Genomic DNA, 18294 nt, shown 5'->3' on the forward strand with positions numbered 1-18294 from the left:
GAGGAACTGTATGATTCCAGTACCTTTATAATGCACATTTGTCACAGTTATGGTTAATTACGGCCACACCACCCTGAAAATGCCTGACCACGTCTGATCTCGGAAGCCAAGCAGGTTTTGGCCTGGTTAGTACTTGGATGGTAGACTCTCTGGGAATACCAGGTGCTGTAAGCTTTTTCTCTTCTCTCTACCACCTGCATGTCTTTTGTTGCAACGTCTGATCACCCTGATACACATGAGGAAGTTGGTCATCTTCAGCTACTGCTGCTTTGTTGGCAGACACGAAGTGATCTGAGAGTCTCAGTTTCAGCTGCAGAGAATAATCACGTCAGGGAAGAAGATGTGCCCACTACACATCAGCCTTTCTCGGAAATGATCTGGTTGCATAGAGGAACCGTATGATTCCAGTACCTATATAATGCACATTTGTCAGAGACATTGTTGCTTACGGCCACACCACCCTGAACATGCCCGACCTCGTCTGATCTCGGAAGCCAAGGAGGGTTGGGCGTGGTTAGTACTTGGATGGAAGACCTCTTGGGAATACCAGGTGCTCTAAGCTTTTTCTCTTCTCTCGACCACCTGCATGTCTTTTGTTGCAACGTCTGATCACCCTGTGACACATGAGAAAGGTGGTCATTTTCAGCTGCTGCTGCTTTGTTGGCAGACACGAAGTGATCTGAGAGTCTCAGTTTCAGCTGCAGAGAATGATCACATGAGGGAAGAAGATTTGCCCACTACAAGTGTGCCTTTCTCGGCAATTATCTGGTTGCATAGAGGAACCGTATGATTCCAGTGCCTATATAATGCACATTTGTCACAGACATTGTTGCTTACGGCCACACCACCCTGAACACGCCCGACCTCGTCTGATCTCGGTAGCCAAGGAGGGTTGGGCCTGGTTAGTACTTAAATGGGAGACCGCTTGGGAATACCAGGAGCTGTAAGCTTTTTCTCTTCTCTCTACCACCTGCATGTCTTTTGTTGCAATGTCTGATCACCCTGTGACACATGAGGAAGTTGGTCATCTTCAGCTTCTGCTGCTTTGTTGGCAGACACAAAGTGATCTGAGAGTCTCAGTTTCAGCTCGAGAGAATAATCACGTCAGGGAAGAAGATGTGCCCACTACTTATCAGCTTTTCACGGCAATTATCTGGTTACATAGAGGAACTGTATGATTCCAGTACCTATATAATGCACATTTGTCACAGTTATGGTTGCTTACCGCCACACCACCCTGAATATGCCCGACCTCGTCTGATCTCAGAAGCCAAGCAGGTTTGGGCCTGGTTAGTACTTGGATGGTAGACTGTCTGGGAATACCAGGTGCTGTAAGCTTTTTCTCTTCTCTCTACCACCTGCATGTCTTTTGTTGCAACGTCTGATCACCCTGTGACACATGAGGAAGTTGGTCATCTTCAGCTGCTGCTGCTTTGTTGGCAGACACAAAGTGATCTGAGAGTCTCAGTTTCAGCTGCAGAGAATAATCACGTCAGGGAAGAAGATGTGCCCAGTACACATCAGCCTTTCTCGGAAATTAACTGGTTGCATAGAGGAACCGTATGATTCCTGTACTTATATAATGCACATTTGTCACAGACATTGTTGCTTACGGCCACACCACCCTCAATATGCCTGACCTCGTCTGATCTCGGAAGCCAAGCAGGGTTGGGCCTGGTTAGTACTTGGGTGGGAGACCGCTTGAAAATACCATTTGCTGTAAGCTTTTTCTCTTCTCTCTACAACCTGCATGTCTTTTGTTGCAACGTCTGATCACCCTGTGACACATGAGGAAGTTGGTCATCTTCAGCTGCTGCTGCTTTGTTGGCAGACACAAAGTGTTCTGAGAGTCTCAGTTTCAGCTGCAGAGAATAATCACATCAGGGAAGAATATGTGCCCACTACACATCAGCCTTTCTTGGCAATTATCTGGTTACATAGAGGAACCGTATGATTCCAGTACCTATATAATGCACATTTGTCACAGAGATTATTACTTACGGCCACACCACCCTGAACATGCCCGACCTCGTCTGATCTCGGAAGCCAAGCACGGTTGGCCTGGTTAGTACTTGGGTGGGAGACTGCTTGGGAATACCAGGTGCTGTAAGCTTTATCTCTTCTCTGGACCACCTGAATGTCTTTTGTTGCAACGTCTGATCACCCTGTGACACATGAGGAAGTTGGTCATCTTCAGCTGCTGCTGCTTTGTTGGCAGACACAAAGTGATCTGAGAGTCTCAGTTTCAGCTGCAGAGAATAATCACATCAGGGAAGAATATGTGCCCACTACACATCAGCCTTTCTTGGCAATTATCTGGTTACATAGAGGAACCGTATGATTCTAGTACCTATATAATGCACATTTGTCACAGAGATTATTACTTACGGCCACACCACCCTGAACATGCCCGACCTCGTCTGATCTCGGAAGCCAAGCACGGTTGGCCTGGTTAGTACTTGGGTGGGAGACTGCTTGGGAATACCAGGTGCTGTAAGCTTTATCTCTTCTCTGGACCACCTGAATGTCTTTTGTTGCAACGTCTGATCACCCTGTGACACATGAGGAAGTTGGTCATCTTCAGCTTCTGCTGCTTTGTTGGGAGACACGAAGTGATCTGAGAGTCTCAGTTTCAGCTGCAGAGAATAATCACGTCAGGGAAGAAGATGTGCCCACTACACATAAGCCTTTCTCTGCAATTATCTGGTTACATAGAGGAACCGTATGATTCCAGTACCTATATAATGCACATTTGTCACAGAGATTGTCGCTTACGGCCACACCACCCTGAATATAATATGCCCGACCTCGTCTGATCTCGGAAGCCAAGCAGGATTGTGCCTGGTTAGTACTTGGGTGGGAGACTGCTTGGGAATACCAGGTGCTGTAAGCTTTTTCTCTTCTCTCTACCACCTGCATGTCTTTTGTTGCAACGTCTGATCACCCTGTGACACATGAGGAAGTTGGTCATCTTCAGCTGCTGCTGCTTTGTTGGCAGACACAAAGTGATCTGAGAGTCTCAGTTTCAGCTGCAGAGAATAATCACATCAGGGAAGAATATGTGCCCACTACACATCAGCCTTTCTTGGCAATTATCTGGTTACATAGAGGAACCGTATGATTCCAGTACCTATATAATGCACATTTGTCACAGAGATTATTACTTACGGCCACACCACCCTGAACATGCCCGACCTCGTCTGATCTCGGAAGCCAAGCACGGTTGGCCTGGTTAGTACTTGGGTGGGAGACTGCTTGGGAATACCAGGTGCTGTAAGCTTTATCTCTTCTCTGGACCACCTGAATGTCTTTTGTTGCAACGTCTGATCACCCTGTGACACATGAGGAAGTTGGTCATCTTCAGCTGCTGCTGCTTTGTTGGCAGACACAAAGTGATCTGAGAGTCTCAGTTTCAGCTGCAGAGAATAATCACATCAGGGAAGAATATGTGCCCACTACACATCAGCCTTTCTTGGCAATTATCTGGTTACATAGAGGAACCGTATGATTCTAGTACCTATATAATGCACATTTGTCACAGAGATTATTACTTACGGCCACACCACCCTGAACATGCCCGACCTCGTCTGATCTCGGAAGCCAAGCACGGTTGGCCTGGTTAGTACTTGGGTGGGAGACTGCTTGGGAATACCAGGTGCTGTAAGCTTTATCTCTTCTCTGGACCACCTGAATGTCTTTTGTTGCAACGTCTGATCACCCTGTGACACATGAGGAAGTTGGTCATCTTCAGCTTCTGCTGCTTTGTTGGGAGACACGAAGTGATCTGAGAGTCTCAGTTTCAGCTGCAGAGAATAATCACGTCAGGGAAGAAGATGTGCCCACTACACATAAGCCTTTCTCTGCAATTATCTGGTTACATAGAGGAACCGTATGATTCCAGTACCTATATAATGCACATTTGTCACAGAGATTGTCGCTTACGGCCACACCACCCTGAATATAATATGCCCGACCTCGCCTGATCTCGGAAGCCAAGCAGGATTGTGCCTGGTTAGTACTTGGGTGGGAGACTGCTTGGGAATACCAGGTGCTGTAAGCTTTTTCTCTTCTCTCTACCACCTGCATGTCTTTTGTTGCAACATCTGATCACCCTGTGACACATGAGGAAGTTGGTCATCTTCAGCTGCTGCTGCTTTGTTGGCAGACACGAAGTGATCTGAGAGTCTCAGTTTCAGCTGCAGAGAATGATCACATCAGAGAAGATGATATACCAGCTACACATCAGCCTTTCTCTGCAATTATCTAGTTGCATAGAGGAACCGTATGATTCCAGTACCTATATGATGCACATTTGTCAGTGACATTGTTGCTTACGGCCACACCACGTTGAACATGCCCGACCTCGTCTGATCTCGGAAGCCAAGCACGGTTGGGCCTGGTTAGTACTTGGATGGAAGACCTCTTGGGAATACCAGGTGCTTTAAGCTTTTTCTCTTCTTTCGACCACCTGCATGTCTTTTGTTGCAACGTCTGATCACCCTGTGACACATGAGGAAGTTGGTCATCTTCAGCAGCTGCTGCTGCTTTGTTGGCAGACACGAAGTGATCTGAGAGTCTCAGTTTCAGCTGCAGAGAATGATCACATGAGGGAAGAAGATTTGCCCACTACAAGTCAGCCTTTCTCGGCAATTATCTGGTTACATAGAGGAACCGTATGATTCCATTACCTATATAATGCACATTTGTCAAAGACATTGTCGCTTACGGCCACACCACCCTGAACATGCCCGAGCTCGTCTGATCTTGGAAGCCAAGCAGGGTTGGGCCTTGTTAGTACTTGAATTGGAGACAACTTGGGAATACCAGGTGCTGTAAGCTTTTTCTCTTCTCTCAACCACCTGCATGTCTTTTGTTGCAACGTCTGACCACCCTGTGACACATGAGGAAGTTGGTCATCTTCAGCTGCTGCTGCTTTGTTGGCAGACATGAAGTGATCTGAGAGTCTCAGTTTCAGTTGCAGAGAATGATCACATCAGAGAAGATGATTTACCCGCTACACATCAGCCTTTCTCGGCAATTATCTGGTTGCATAGAGGAACCGTATGATTCCAGTACCTATATAATGCACATTTGTCAGAGACATTGCTGCTTACGGCCACACCACCCGGAACATGCCTGACCTCGTCTGATCTTGGAAGCCAAGCAGGGTTGGGCCTGGTTAGTACTTGCATGGGAGACCACTTGGGAATACCAGGTGCTGTAAGCTTCTTCTCTACTCTCTACCACCTTCATGTCTTTTGTGGCAACGTCTGATCCTCCTGTGACACATGAGGAAGTTGGTCATCTTCAGCTGCTGCTGCGTCTTTGTTGGCAGACACGAAGTGATCTGAGAGTGTCAATTTCAGCTGCAGAGAATAATCACATCAGGGAAGAAGATGTGCCCACTACAAGTGTGCCTTTCTCGGCAATTATCTGGTTGCATAGAGGAACCGTATGATTCCAGTGCCTATATAATGCACATTTGTCACAGACATTGTTGCTTACGGCCACACCACCCTGAACACGCCCGACCTCGTCTGATCTCGGTAGCCAAGGAGGGTTGGGCCTGGTTAGTACTTAAATGGGAGACCGCTTGGGAATACCAGGAGCTGTAAGCTTTTTCTCTTCTCTCTACCACCTGCATGTCTTTTGTTGCAATGTCTGATCACCCTGTGACACATGAGGAAGTTGGTCATCTTCAGCTTCTGCTGCTTTGTTGGCAGACACAAAGTGATCTGAGAGTCTCAGTTTCAGCTCGAGAGAATAATCACGTCAGGGAAGAAGATGTGCCCACTACTTATCAGCTTTTCACGGCAATTATCTGGTTACATAGAGGAACTGTATGATTCCAGTACCTATATAATGCACATTTGTCACAGTTATGGTTGCTTACCGCCACACCACCCTGAATATGCCCGACCTCGTCTGATCTCAGAAGCCAAGCAGGTTTGGGCCTGGTTAGTACTTGGATGGTAGACTGTCTGGGAATACCAGGTGCTGTAAGCTTTTTCTCTTCTCTCTACCACCTGCATGTCTTTTGTTGCAACGTCTGATCACCCTGTGACACATGAGGAAGTTGGTCATCTTCAGCTGCTGCTGCTTTGTTGGCAGACACAAAGTGATCTGAGAGTCTCAGTTTCAGCTGCAGAGAATAATCACGTCAGGGAAGAAGATGTGCCCAGTACACATCAGCCTTTCTCGGAAATTAACTGGTTGCATAGAGGAACCGTATGATTCCTGTACTTATATAATGCACATTTGTCACAGACATTGTTGCTTACGGCCACACCACCCTCAATATGCCTGACCTCGTCTGATCTCGGAAGCCAAGCAGGGTTGGGCCTGGTTAGTACTTGGGTGGGAGACCGCTTGAAAATACCATTTGCTGTAAGCTTTTTCTCTTCTCTCTACAACCTGCATGTCTTTTGTTGCAACGTCTGATCACCCTGTGACACATGAGGAAGTTGGTCATCTTCAGCTGCTGCTGCTTTGTTGGCAGACACAAAGTGTTCTGAGAGTCTCAGTTTCAGCTGCAGAGAATAATCACATCAGGGAAGAATATGTGCCCACTACACATCAGCCTTTCTTGGCAATTATCTGGTTACATAGAGGAACCGTATGATTCCAGTACCTATATAATGCACATTTGTCACAGAGATTATTACTTACGGCCACACCACCCTGAACATGCCCGACCTCGTCTGATCTCGGAAGCCAAGCACGGTTGGCCTGGTTAGTACTTGGGTGGGAGACTGCTTGGGAATACCAGGTGCTGTAAGCTTTATCTCTTCTCTGGACCACCTGAATGTCTTTTGTTGCAACGTCTGATCACCCTGTGACACATGAGGAAGTTGGTCATCTTCAGCTGCTGCTGCTTTGTTGGCAGACACAAAGTGATCTGAGAGTCTCAGTTTCAGCTGCAGAGAATAATCACATCAGGGAAGAATATGTGCCCACTACACATCAGCCTTTCTTGGCAATTATCTGGTTACATAGAGGAACCGTATGATTCTAGTACCTATATAATGCACATTTGTCACAGAGATTATTACTTACGGCCACACCACCCTGAACATGCCCGACCTCGTCTGATCTCGGAAGCCAAGCACGGTTGGCCTGGTTAGTACTTGGGTGGGAGACTGCTTGGGAATACCAGGTGCTGTAAGCTTTATCTCTTCTCTGGACCACCTGAATGTCTTTTGTTGCAACGTCTGATCACCCTGTGACACATGAGGAAGTTGGTCATCTTCAGCTTCTGCTGCTTTGTTGGGAGACACGAAGTGATCTGAGAGTCTCAGTTTCAGCTGCAGAGAATAATCACGTCAGGGAAGAAGATGTGCCCACTACACATAAGCCTTTCTCTGCAATTATCTGGTTACATAGAGGAACCGTATGATTCCAGTACCTATATAATGCACATTTGTCACAGAGATTGTCGCTTACGGCCACACCACCCTGAATATAATATGCCCGACCTCGTCTGATCTCGGAAGCCAAGCAGGATTGTGCCTGGTTAGTACTTGGGTGGGAGACTGCTTGGGAATACCAGGTGCTGTAAGCTTTTTCTCTTCTCTCTACCACCTGCATGTCTTTTGTTGCAACGTCTGATCACCCTGTGACACATGAGGAAGTTGGTCATCTTCAGCTGCTGCTGCTTTGTTGGCAGACACAAAGTGATCTGAGAGTCTCAGTTTCAGCTGCAGAGAATAATCACATCAGGGAAGAATATGTGCCCACTACACATCAGCCTTTCTTGGCAATTATCTGGTTACATAGAGGAACCGTATGATTCCAGTACCTATATAATGCACATTTGTCACAGAGATTATTACTTACGGCCACACCACCCTGAACATGCCCGACCTCGTCTGATCTCGGAAGCCAAGCACGGTTGGCCTGGTTAGTACTTGGGTGGGAGACTGCTTGGGAATACCAGGTGCTGTAAGCTTTATCTCTTCTCTGGACCACCTGAATGTCTTTTGTTGCAACGTCTGATCACCCTGTGACACATGAGGAAGTTGGTCATCTTCAGCTGCTGCTGCTTTGTTGGCAGACACAAAGTGATCTGAGAGTCTCAGTTTCAGCTGCAGAGAATAATCACATCAGGGAAGAATATGTGCCCACTACACATCAGCCTTTCTTGGCAATTATCTGGTTACATAGAGGAACCGTATGATTCTAGTACCTATATAATGCACATTTGTCACAGAGATTATTACTTACGGCCACACCACCCTGAACATGCCCGACCTCGTCTGATCTCGGAAGCCAAGCACGGTTGGCCTGGTTAGTACTTGGGTGGGAGACTGCTTGGGAATACCAGGTGCTGTAAGCTTTATCTCTTCTCTGGACCACCTGAATGTCTTTTGTTGCAACGTCTGATCACCCTGTGACACATGAGGAAGTTGGTCATCTTCAGCTTCTGCTGCTTTGTTGGGAGACACGAAGTGATCTGAGAGTCTCAGTTTCAGCTGCAGAGAATAATCACGTCAGGGAAGAAGATGTGCCCACTACACATAAGCCTTTCTCTGCAATTATCTGGTTACATAGAGGAACCGTATGATTCCAGTACCTATATAATGCACATTTGTCACAGAGATTGTCGCTTACGGCCACACCACCCTGAATATAATATGCCCGACCTCGCCTGATCTCGGAAGCCAAGCAGGATTGTGCCTGGTTAGTACTTGGGTGGGAGACTGCTTGGGAATACCAGGTGCTGTAAGCTTTTTCTCTTCTCTCTACCACCTGCATGTCTTTTGTTGCAACATCTGATCACCCTGTGACACATGAGGAAGTTGGTCATCTTCAGCTGCTGCTGCTTTGTTGGCAGACACGAAGTGATCTGAGAGTCTCAGTTTCAGCTGCAGAGAATGATCACATCAGAGAAGATGATATACCAGCTACACATCAGCCTTTCTCTGCAATTATCTAGTTGCATAGAGGAACCGTATGATTCCAGTACCTATATGATGCACATTTGTCAGTGACATTGTTGCTTACGGCCACACCACGTTGAACATGCCCGACCTCGTCTGATCTCGGAAGCCAAGCACGGTTGGGCCTGGTTAGTACTTGGATGGAAGACCTCTTGGGAATACCAGGTGCTTTAAGCTTTTTCTCTTCTTTCGACCACCTGCATGTCTTTTGTTGCAACGTCTGATCACCCTGTGACACATGAGGAAGTTGGTCATCTTCAGCAGCTGCTGCTGCTTTGTTGGCAGACACGAAGTGATCTGAGAGTCTCAGTTTCAGCTGCAGAGAATGATCACATGAGGGAAGAAGATTTGCCCACTACAAGTCAGCCTTTCTCGGCAATTATCTGGTTACATAGAGGAACCGTATGATTCCATTACCTATATAATGCACATTTGTCAAAGACATTGTCGCTTACGGCCACACCACCCTGAACATGCCCGAGCTCGTCTGATCTTGGAAGCCAAGCAGGGTTGGGCCTTGTTAGTACTTGAATTGGAGACAACTTGGGAATACCAGGTGCTGTAAGCTTTTTCTCTTCTCTCAACCACCTGCATGTCTTTTGTTGCAACGTCTGACCACCCTGTGACACATGAGGAAGTTGGTCATCTTCAGCTGCTGCTGCTTTGTTGGCAGACATGAAGTGATCTGAGAGTCTCAGTTTCAGTTGCAGAGAATGATCACATCAGAGAAGATGATTTACCCGCTACACATCAGCCTTTCTCGGCAATTATCTGGTTGCATAGAGGAACCGTATGATTCCAGTACCTATATAATGCACATTTGTCAGAGACATTGCTGCTTACGGCCACACCACCCGGAACATGCCTGACCTCGTCTGATCTTGGAAGCCAAGCAGGGTTGGGCCTGGTTAGTACTTGCATGGGAGACCACTTGGGAATACCAGGTGCTGTAAGCTTCTTCTCTACTCTCTACCACCTTCATGTCTTTTGTGGCAACGTCTGATCCTCCTGTGACACATGAGGAAGTTGGTCATCTTCAGCTGCTGCTGCGTCTTTGTTGGCAGACACGAAGTGATCTGAGAGTGTCAATTTCAGCTGCAGAGAATAATCACATCAGGGAAGAAGATGTGCCCACTACAAGTCAGCCTTTCTCTGCAATTATCTGGTTACATAGAGGAAGTGTATGATTCCAGTACCTATATAATGCACATTTGTCACAGATATTGTTGCTTACGGCCACACCACCCTGAATAAGCCCGACCTTGTCTGATCTTGGAAGTCAAGCAGGTTTGGGCCTCGTTAGTACTTGGATGGGAGACTGCTTGGGAATACCAGGTGCTGTAAGCTTTTTCTCTTCTCTCTACCACCTGCATGTCTTTTGTTGCAACGTCTGATCACCCTGTGACACATGAGGAAGTTGGTCATCTTCAGCTGCTGCTGCTTTGTTGGCAGACACAAAGTGATCTGAGAGTCTCATTTTCAGCTGGAGAGAATTATCACGTCAGGGAAGAAGATGTGCCCACTACATATCAGCCTTTCTCGGCAATTATCTGGTTACATAGAGGAAGTGTATGATTCCATTGCCTATATAGTGCACATTTGTCACAGAGATTGTTACTTACGGACAAACCACCCTGAATATGTCTGACCTTGTCTGATCTCGGAAGCCAAGGAGGGCTGGTTCTGGTTAGTACTTTGATGGGACACCGCTTGGGAATACCAGGTGCTGTAAGCTTTTTCTCTTCTCTCTACCACCTGCATGTATTTTGTTGCAAGGTCTGATCGCCCTCTGACACATGAGGAAGTTGGTCATCTTCAGCTGCTGCTGCTTTGTTAGCAGACACGAAGTGATCTGAGAGTCTCAGTTTCAGCTGCAGAGAATAATCACATCAAGGAAGAAGATGTGCCCACAACAAGTTAGCCTTTCTCTGCAATTATCTGGTTACATAGAGGAACTGTATTATTCCAGTACCTATATAATGCACATTTTTCACAGACATTGTTACTTACGGCCACACCACCCTGAATATGCCCGACCTCGACTGATCTCGGAACCCAAGCAGGGTTGGGCCTGGTTAGTACTTGAATGGGAGACCCCTTGGGAATGCCAGGTGCTGTAAGCTTTTTCTCTTCTCTCTACCACCTGCATGTATTTTGTTGCAAGGTCTGATCGCCCTCTGACACATGAGGAAGTTGGTCATCTTCAGCTGCTGCTGCTTTGTTGGCAGACACGAAGTGACCTGAGATTCTCATTTTCAGCTGGAGAGAATAATCACGTCAGGGAAGAAGATGTGTCCACTATTTATCAGCCTTTCTCTGCAATTATCTGGTTATATAGAGGAAACGTATGATTCCAGTACCTATATAATACACATTTGTACCAGATATTGTTGCTTACCGCCACACCACCCTGAATATGCCCGACCTCGTCTGATCTCGAAAGCCAAGCAGGGTTGTGCCTGGTTAGTACTTGGATGGGAGACCGCTTGGGATTATCAGGTGCTGTAAGCTTTTTCTCTTCTCTCAACCACCTGCATGTCTTTTGTTGCAACGTCTGATCACCCTGTGACACATGAGGAAGTTGGTCATCTTCATTTTCTGCTGCTTTGTTGGCAGACACGAAGTGATCTTAAAGTCTCATTTTCAGCTGGAGAAAATTATCACGTCAGGGAACAAGATGTGCCCACTACATATCAGCCTTTCTTGGCAATTATATGGTTGCATAGAGGAACCGTATGATTCCAGTACCTATATAATGCACATTTGTCACAAACATTGTTACTTACGGCCACACCACCCGGAATATGCCCAACCTCGTCTGATCTTGGAAGCCAAGCAGGGTTGGGCCTGGTTAGTACTTGGATGGGAGACCGCTTGGGAATACCAGGTGCTGTAAGCTTTTTCTCTTCTCTCAACCACCTGCATGTCTTTTGTTGCAACGTCTGATCACCCTGTGACACATGAGGAAGTTGGTCATCTTCAGCTGCTGCTGCTTTGTTGGCAGACATGAAGTGATCTGAGAGTCTCAGTTTCAGTTGCAGAGAATGATCACATCAGAGAAGATGATTTACCCGCTACACATCAGCCTTTCTCGGCAATTATCTGGTTGCATAGAGGAACCGTATGATTCCAGTACCTATATAATGCACATTTGTCAGAGACATTGCTGCTTACGGCCACACCACCCGGAACATGCCTGACCTCGTCTGATCTTGGAAGCCAAGCAGGGTTGGGCCTGGTTAGTACTTGCATGGGAGACCACTTGGGAATACCAGGTGCTGTAAGCTTCTTCTCTACTCTCTACCACCTTCATGTCTTTTGTGGCAACGTCTGATCCTCCTGTGACACATGAGGAAGTTGGTCATCTTCAGCTGCTTTTGCGTCTTTGTTGGCAGACACGAAGTGATCTGAGAGTGTCAATTTCAGCTGCAGAGAATAATCACATCAGGGAAGAAGATGTGCCCACTACAAGTCAGCCTTTCTGGGCAATTATCTGGTTACATAGAGGAAGTGTATGATTCCAGTACCTATATAATGCACATTTGTCACAGATATTGTTGCTTACGGCCACACCACCCTGAATAAGCCCGACCTTGTCTGATCTTGGAAGTCAAGCAGGTTTGGGCCTGGTTAGTACTTGGATGGAAGACTGCTTGGGAATACCAGGTGCTGTAAGCTTTTTCTCTTCTCTCTACCACCTGCATGTCTTTTGTTGCAACGTCTGATCACCCTGTGACACATGAGGAAGTTGGTCATCTTCAGCTGCTGCTGCTTTGTTGGCAGACACAAAGTGATCTGAGAGTCTCATTTTCAGCTGGAGAGAATTATCACGTCAGGGAAGAAGATGTGCCCACTACATATCAGCCTTTCTCGGCAATTATCTGGTTACATAGAGGAAGTGTATGATTCCATTGCCTATATAATGCACATTTGTCACAGAGATTGTTACTTACGGACAAACCACCCTGAATATGTCTGACCTTGTCTGATCTCGGAAGCCAAGGAGGGCTGGTTCTGGTTAGTACTTTGATGGGACACCGCTTGGGAATACCAGGTGATGTAATCTTTTTCTCTTCTCTCTACCACCTGCATGTATTTTGTTGCAACGTCTGATCGCCCTGTGACACATGAGGAAGTTGGTCATCTTCAGCTGCTGCTGCTTTGTTGGCAGACACGAAGTGATCTGAGAGTCTCATTTTCAGCTGGAGAGAATAATCACGTCAGGGAAGAAGATGTGTCCACTATTTATCAGCCTTTCTCTGCAATTATCTGGTTATATAGAGGAAGTGTATGATTCCAGTACCTATACAATTTACATTTGTCAGAGACATTGTTGCTTACGGCCACACCACCCTGAATATGCCCGACCTCGTCTGATCTCGAAAGCCAAGCAGGGTTGTGCCTGGTTAGTACTTGGATGGGAGACCGCTTGGGAATACCAGGTGCTGTAAGCTTTTTCTCTTCTCTCAACCACCTGCATGTCTTTTGTTGCAACGTCTGATCACCCTGTGACACATGAGGAAGTTGGTCATCTTCAGCTGCTGCTGCTTTGTTGGCAGACACGAAGTGATCTTAGAGTCTCATTTTCAGCTGGAGAAAATTATCACGTCAGGGAACAAGATGTGCCCACTATATATCAGCCTTTTTCGGCAATTATCTTTTTACATAGAGGAACCATATGATTCCATTGCCTATATAATGCACATTTGTCACAGAGATTGTTGCTTACGGCCAAACCACCCTGAATATGTCTGACCTCGTTTGATCTCAGAAGCCAAGGAGGGTTGGGCCTGGTTAGTACTTTGATGAGAGACCGCTTGGGAATACCAGGTGCTGTAAGCTTTTTCTCTTCTCTCTACCACCTGCATGTCTTTTGTTGCAACGTCTGATCGCCCTGTGACACATGAGGAAGTTGGTCATCTTCAGCTGCTGCTGCCTTGTTGGCAGACACAAAGTGATCTGAGAGTCTCAGTTTCAGTTGCAGAGAATGATCACATCAGAGAAGATGATTTACCCGCTACACATCAGCTTTTCTCGGCAATTATCTGGTTGCATAGAGGAACCGTATGATTCCAGTACCTATATAATGCACATTTGTCAGAGACATTGCTGCTTACGGCCACACCACCCGGAACATGCCTGACCTCGTCTGATCTCGGAAGCCAAGCAGGGTTGGGCCTGGTTAGTACTTGGATGGGAGACCGCTTGGGATTATCAGGTGATGTAAGCTTTTTCTCTTCTCTCAACCACCTGCATGTCTTTTGTTGCAACGTCTGATCACCCTGTGACACATGAGGAAGTTGGTCATCTTCATTTTCTGCTGCTTTGTTGGCAGACATGAAGTGATCTTAGAGTCTCATTTTCAGCTGGAGAAAATGATCACGTCAGGGAACAAGATGTGCCCACTACATATCAGCCTTTCTTGGCAATTATATGGTTGCATAGAGGAACCGTATGATTCCAGTACCTATATAATGCACATTTGTCACAGACATTGTTACTTACGGCCACACCACCCTGAATATGCCCAACCTCGTCTGATCTTGGAAGCCAAGCACGGTTGGGCCTGGTTAGTACTTGGATGGGAGACCGCTTGGGAATACCAGGTGCTGTAAGCTTTTTCTCTTCTCTCAACCACCTGCATGTCTTTTGTTGCAACGTCTGATCACCCTGTGACACATGAGGAAGTTGGTCATCTTCAGCTGCTGCTGCTTTGTTGGCAGACACGAAGTGATCTTAGAGTCTCATTTTCAGCTGGAGAAAATTATCACGTCAGGGAACAAGATGTGCCCACTATATATCAGCCTTTTTTTGGCAATTATCTTGTTACATAGAGGAACCATATGATTCCATTGCCTATATAATGCACATTTGTCACAGAGATTGTTGCTTACGGCCAAACCACCCTGAATATGTCTGACCTCGTCTGATCTCAGAAGCCAAGGAGGGTTGGGCCTGGTTAGTACTTGGATGGGAGACTGCTTGGGAATACCAGGTGCTGTAAGCGTTTTCTCTTCTCTCTACAACCTGCATGTCTTTTGTTGCAACGTCTGATCACCCTGTGACACATGAGGAAGTTGGTCATCTTCAGCTGCTGCTGCTTTGTTGGAAGACACGAAGTGATCTGAGAGTCTCAGTTTCAGCTGAAGAGAATAATCACGTCAGGGAAGAAGATGTGCCCACTACACATCAGCCTTTCTCAGCAATTATCTGGTTACATAGAGGAACCGTATGATTCCTGTACTAATATAATGCACTTTTGTCAGACACATTGTTGCTTACGGCCACACCACCCTGAACATACCCGCCCTCGTCTGATCTCGGAAGCCAAGCAGCGTTGAGCCTGCTTAGTACTTGGATGGGAGACTTCTTGGGAATACCAGGTGCTGTAAGTGTTTTCTCTTCTCTCTACAACCTGCATGTCTTTTGTTGCAACATCTGATCACCCTGTGACACATGAGGAAGTTGGTCATCTTCAGCTGCTCCTGCTTTGTTGGCTGACACAAAGTGATCTGAGAGTCTCAGTTTCAGTTGCAGAGAATGATCACATCAGAGAAGATGATTTGCCCGCTACACATCAGCCTTTCTCGGCAATTATCTGGTTGCATAGAGGAACCGTATGATTCCAGTACCTATATAATGCACATTTGTCAGAGACATTGTTGCTTACGGCCACACCACCCTGAATAAGCCAGACCTCGTCTGATCTCGGACACCAAGAAGGTTGTACCTGGTTAGTACTTGGATGGGAGACAGCTTGGGAATACCAGGTGCTGTAAGCTTTTTCTCTTCTCTCTACCACCTGCATGTCTTTTGTTGCAACGTCTGATCACCCTGTGACACATGAGGAAGTTGGTCATCTTCAGCTGCTGCTGCTTTGTTGGCAGACACAAAGTGATCTGAGAGTCTCAGTTTCAGCTGCAGAGAATAATCACATCAGGGAACAATATGTGCCCACTACACATCAGCCTTTCTTGGCAATTATCTGGTTACATAGAGGAACCGTATGATTCCAGTACCTATATAATGCACATTTGTCACAGAGATTATTACTTACGGCCACACCACCCTGAACATGCCCGACCTCGTCTGATCTCGGAAGCCAAGCACGGTTGGCCTGGTTAGTACTTGGGTGGGAGACTGCTTGGGAATACCAGGTGCTGTAAGCTTTATCTCTTCTCTGGACCACCTGAATGTCTTTTGTTGCAACGTCTGATCACCCTGTGACACATGAGGAAGTTGGTCATCTTCAGCTGCTGCTGCTTTGTTGGCAGACACAAAGTGATCTGAGAGTCTCAGTTTCAGCTGCAGAGAATAATCACATCAGGGAAGAATATGTGCCCACTACACATCAGCCTTTCTTGGCAATTATCTGGTTACATAGAGGAACCGTATGATTCTAGTACCTATATAATGCACATTTGTCACAGAGATTATTACTTACGGCCACACCACCCTGAACATGCCCGACCTCGTCTGATCTCGGAAGCCAAGCACGGTTGGCCTGGTTAGTACTTGGGTGGGAGACTGCTTGGGAATACCAGGTGCTGTAAGCTTTATCTCTTCTCTGGACCACTTGAATGTCTTTTGTTGCAACGTCTGATCACCCTGTGACACATGAGGAAGTTGGTCATCTTCAGCTTCTGCTGCTTTGTTGGGAGACACGAAGTGATCTGAGAGTCTCAGTTTCAGCTGCAGAGAATAATCACGTCAGGGAAGAAGATGTGCCCACTACACATAAGCCTTTCTCTGCAATTATCTGGTTACATAGAGGAACCGTATGATTCCAGTACCTATATAATGCACATTTGTCACAGAGATTGTCGCTTACGGCCACACCACCCTGAATATAATATTTCCGACCTCGCCTGATCTCGGAAGCCAAGCAGGATTGTGCCTGGTTAGTACTTGGGTGGGAGACTGCTTGGGAATACCAGGTGCTGTAAGCTTTTTCTCTTCTCTCTACCACCTGCATGTCTTTTGTTGCAACATCTGATCACCCTGTGACACATGAGGAAGTTGGTCATCTTCAGCTGCTGCTGCTTTGTTGGCAGACACGAAGTGATCTGAGAGTCTCAGTTTCAGCTGCAGAGAATGATCACATCAGAGAAGATGATATGCCAGCTACACATCAGCCTTTCTCTGCAATTATCTAGTTGCATAGAGGAACCGTATGATTCCAGTACCTATATGATGCACATTTGTCAGTGACATTGTTGCTTACGGCCACACCACGTTGAACATGCCCGACCTCGTCTGATCTCGGAAGCCAAGCACGGTTGGGCCTGGTTAGTACTTGGATGGAAGACCTCTTGGGAATACCAGGTGCTTTAAGCTTTTTCTCTTCTTTCGACCACCTGCATGTCTTTTGTTGCAACGTCTGATCACCCTGTGACACATGAGGAAGTTGGTCATCTTCAGCAGCTGCTGCTGCTTTGTTGGCAGACACGAAGTGATCTGAGAGTCTCAGTTTCAGCTGCAGAGAATGATCACATGAGGGAAGAAGATTTGCCCACTACAAGTCAGCCTTTCTCGGCAATTATCTGGTTACATAGAGGAACCGTATGATTCCATTACCTATATAATGCACATTTGTCAAAGACATTGTCGCTTACGGCCACACCACCCTGAACATGCCCGAGCTCGTCTGATCTTGGAAGCCAAGCAGGGTTGGGCCTTGTTAGTACTTGAATTGGAGACAACTTGGGAATACCAGGTGCTGTAAGCTTTTTCTCTTCTCTCAACCACCTGCATGTCTTTTGTTGCAACGTCTGACCACCCTGTGACACATGAGGAAGTTGGTCATCTTCAGCTGCTGCTGCTTTGTTGGCAGACATGAAGTGATCTGAGAGTCTCAGTTTCAGTTGCAGAGAATGATCACATCAGAGAAGATGATTTACCCGCTACACATCAGCCTTTCTCGGCAATTATCTGGTTGCATAGAGGAACCGTATGATTCCAGTACCTATATAATGCACATTTGTCAGAGACATTGCTGCTTACGGCCACACCACCCGGAACATGCCTGACCTCGTCTGATCTTGGAAGCCAAGCAGGGTTGGGCCTGGTTAGTACTTGCATGGGAGACCACTTGGGAATACCAGGTGCTGTAAGCTTCTTCTCTACTCTCTACCACCTTCATGTCTTTTGTGGCAACGTCTGATCCTCCTGTGACACATGAGGAAGTTGGTCATCTTCAGCTGCTGCTGCGTCTTTGTTGGCAGACACGAAGTGATCTGAGAGTGTCAATTTCAGCTGCAGAGAATAATCACATCAGGGAAGAAGATGTGCCCACTACAAGTCAGCCTTTCTCGGCAATTATCTGGTTACATAGAGGAAGTGTATGATTCCATTG

General features: G+C 46.6%; 3 non-coding genes and 41 pseudogenes across 3 annotated transcripts; all 44 read left to right on the forward strand.

Annotated features, from left to right (window-relative positions):
- Positions 1 to 55: 55 nt before the first annotated feature.
- LOC140295222 (5S ribosomal RNA) lies at positions 56 to 174 on the forward strand (annotated as a pseudogene).
- A 269-nt stretch (positions 175 to 443) lies between these two features.
- Positions 444 to 562, forward strand: LOC140289409 (5S ribosomal RNA; annotated as a pseudogene).
- A 269-nt stretch (positions 563 to 831) lies between these two features.
- Positions 832 to 950, forward strand: LOC140300276 (5S ribosomal RNA; annotated as a pseudogene).
- A 269-nt stretch (positions 951 to 1219) lies between these two features.
- Positions 1220 to 1338, forward strand: LOC140291299 (5S ribosomal RNA; annotated as a pseudogene).
- A 269-nt stretch (positions 1339 to 1607) lies between these two features.
- LOC140293314 (5S ribosomal RNA) lies at positions 1608 to 1726 on the forward strand (annotated as a pseudogene).
- A 269-nt stretch (positions 1727 to 1995) lies between these two features.
- Positions 1996 to 2113, forward strand: LOC140290181 (5S ribosomal RNA; annotated as a pseudogene).
- Positions 2114 to 2382: 269 nt separating this feature from the next.
- Positions 2383 to 2500, forward strand: LOC140290182 (5S ribosomal RNA; annotated as a pseudogene).
- Positions 2501 to 2769: 269 nt separating this feature from the next.
- On the forward strand, positions 2770 to 2893 carry LOC140289825 (5S ribosomal RNA; annotated as a pseudogene).
- Positions 2894 to 3162: 269 nt separating this feature from the next.
- Positions 3163 to 3280, forward strand: LOC140290183 (5S ribosomal RNA; annotated as a pseudogene).
- Positions 3281 to 3549: 269 nt separating this feature from the next.
- Positions 3550 to 3667, forward strand: LOC140290184 (5S ribosomal RNA; annotated as a pseudogene).
- Positions 3668 to 3936: 269 nt separating this feature from the next.
- LOC140293699 (5S ribosomal RNA) lies at positions 3937 to 4060 on the forward strand (annotated as a pseudogene).
- Positions 4061 to 4329: 269 nt separating this feature from the next.
- LOC140269741 (5S ribosomal RNA) lies at positions 4330 to 4448 on the forward strand (annotated as a pseudogene).
- Positions 4449 to 4720: 272 nt separating this feature from the next.
- On the forward strand, positions 4721 to 4839 carry LOC140313944 (5S ribosomal RNA; annotated as a pseudogene).
- Positions 4840 to 5108: 269 nt separating this feature from the next.
- LOC140303557 (5S ribosomal RNA) lies at positions 5109 to 5227 on the forward strand (annotated as a pseudogene).
- A 272-nt stretch (positions 5228 to 5499) lies between these two features.
- LOC140300277 (5S ribosomal RNA) lies at positions 5500 to 5618 on the forward strand (annotated as a pseudogene).
- A 269-nt stretch (positions 5619 to 5887) lies between these two features.
- On the forward strand, positions 5888 to 6006 carry LOC140291300 (5S ribosomal RNA; annotated as a pseudogene).
- A 269-nt stretch (positions 6007 to 6275) lies between these two features.
- Positions 6276 to 6394, forward strand: LOC140293315 (5S ribosomal RNA; annotated as a pseudogene).
- A 269-nt stretch (positions 6395 to 6663) lies between these two features.
- LOC140290185 (5S ribosomal RNA) lies at positions 6664 to 6781 on the forward strand (annotated as a pseudogene).
- A 269-nt stretch (positions 6782 to 7050) lies between these two features.
- Positions 7051 to 7168, forward strand: LOC140290186 (5S ribosomal RNA; annotated as a pseudogene).
- Positions 7169 to 7437: 269 nt separating this feature from the next.
- Positions 7438 to 7561, forward strand: LOC140289826 (5S ribosomal RNA; annotated as a pseudogene).
- Positions 7562 to 7830: 269 nt separating this feature from the next.
- Positions 7831 to 7948, forward strand: LOC140290187 (5S ribosomal RNA; annotated as a pseudogene).
- Positions 7949 to 8217: 269 nt separating this feature from the next.
- Positions 8218 to 8335, forward strand: LOC140290188 (5S ribosomal RNA; annotated as a pseudogene).
- A 269-nt stretch (positions 8336 to 8604) lies between these two features.
- LOC140293700 (5S ribosomal RNA) lies at positions 8605 to 8728 on the forward strand (annotated as a pseudogene).
- Positions 8729 to 8997: 269 nt separating this feature from the next.
- On the forward strand, positions 8998 to 9116 carry LOC140269752 (5S ribosomal RNA; annotated as a pseudogene).
- Positions 9117 to 9388: 272 nt separating this feature from the next.
- Positions 9389 to 9507, forward strand: LOC140313951 (5S ribosomal RNA; annotated as a pseudogene).
- Positions 9508 to 9776: 269 nt separating this feature from the next.
- Positions 9777 to 9895, forward strand: LOC140303563 (5S ribosomal RNA; annotated as a pseudogene).
- Positions 9896 to 10167: 272 nt separating this feature from the next.
- On the forward strand, positions 10168 to 10286 carry LOC140293181 (5S ribosomal RNA; annotated as a pseudogene).
- Positions 10287 to 10943: 657 nt separating this feature from the next.
- Positions 10944 to 11062, forward strand: LOC140307697 (5S ribosomal RNA; annotated as a pseudogene).
- A 269-nt stretch (positions 11063 to 11331) lies between these two features.
- On the forward strand, positions 11332 to 11450 carry LOC140291458 (5S ribosomal RNA; annotated as a pseudogene).
- A 269-nt stretch (positions 11451 to 11719) lies between these two features.
- Positions 11720 to 11838, forward strand: LOC140298996 (5S ribosomal RNA). Its single transcript, XR_011914587.1, has one exon. It is a non-coding gene; the product is annotated as a 5S ribosomal RNA (ribosomal RNA).
- A 269-nt stretch (positions 11839 to 12107) lies between these two features.
- On the forward strand, positions 12108 to 12226 carry LOC140303573 (5S ribosomal RNA; annotated as a pseudogene).
- Positions 12227 to 12498: 272 nt separating this feature from the next.
- Positions 12499 to 12617, forward strand: LOC140289304 (5S ribosomal RNA; annotated as a pseudogene).
- Positions 12618 to 13274: 657 nt separating this feature from the next.
- Positions 13275 to 13393, forward strand: LOC140298742 (5S ribosomal RNA). The gene has a single exon (XR_011914361.1). It is a non-coding gene; the product is annotated as a 5S ribosomal RNA (ribosomal RNA).
- A 269-nt stretch (positions 13394 to 13662) lies between these two features.
- LOC140273925 (5S ribosomal RNA) lies at positions 13663 to 13781 on the forward strand (annotated as a pseudogene).
- Positions 13782 to 14050: 269 nt separating this feature from the next.
- Positions 14051 to 14169, forward strand: LOC140288785 (5S ribosomal RNA; annotated as a pseudogene).
- Positions 14170 to 14438: 269 nt separating this feature from the next.
- Positions 14439 to 14557, forward strand: LOC140298864 (5S ribosomal RNA). The gene has a single exon (XR_011914465.1). It is a non-coding gene; the product is annotated as a 5S ribosomal RNA (ribosomal RNA).
- Positions 14558 to 14827: 270 nt separating this feature from the next.
- Positions 14828 to 14946, forward strand: LOC140310924 (5S ribosomal RNA; annotated as a pseudogene).
- A 269-nt stretch (positions 14947 to 15215) lies between these two features.
- Positions 15216 to 15334, forward strand: LOC140294244 (5S ribosomal RNA; annotated as a pseudogene).
- A 656-nt stretch (positions 15335 to 15990) lies between these two features.
- Positions 15991 to 16108, forward strand: LOC140290190 (5S ribosomal RNA; annotated as a pseudogene).
- Positions 16109 to 16377: 269 nt separating this feature from the next.
- On the forward strand, positions 16378 to 16495 carry LOC140290191 (5S ribosomal RNA; annotated as a pseudogene).
- Positions 16496 to 16764: 269 nt separating this feature from the next.
- Positions 16765 to 16888, forward strand: LOC140295916 (5S ribosomal RNA; annotated as a pseudogene).
- Positions 16889 to 17157: 269 nt separating this feature from the next.
- On the forward strand, positions 17158 to 17276 carry LOC140269757 (5S ribosomal RNA; annotated as a pseudogene).
- Positions 17277 to 17548: 272 nt separating this feature from the next.
- Positions 17549 to 17667, forward strand: LOC140313964 (5S ribosomal RNA; annotated as a pseudogene).
- Positions 17668 to 17936: 269 nt separating this feature from the next.
- Positions 17937 to 18055, forward strand: LOC140303580 (5S ribosomal RNA; annotated as a pseudogene).
- The last annotated feature ends 239 nt before the right edge of the window (positions 18056 to 18294 follow it).

The sequence above is a fragment of the Leuresthes tenuis genome, unplaced genomic scaffold (assembly GCF_036924035.1).
Source record: "Leuresthes tenuis unplaced genomic scaffold, fLeuTen1.0.hap1 SCAF_1, whole genome shotgun sequence".
In the NCBI taxonomy this organism is placed as follows: Eukaryota; Metazoa; Chordata; class Actinopteri; order Atheriniformes; family Atherinopsidae; genus Leuresthes; species Leuresthes tenuis.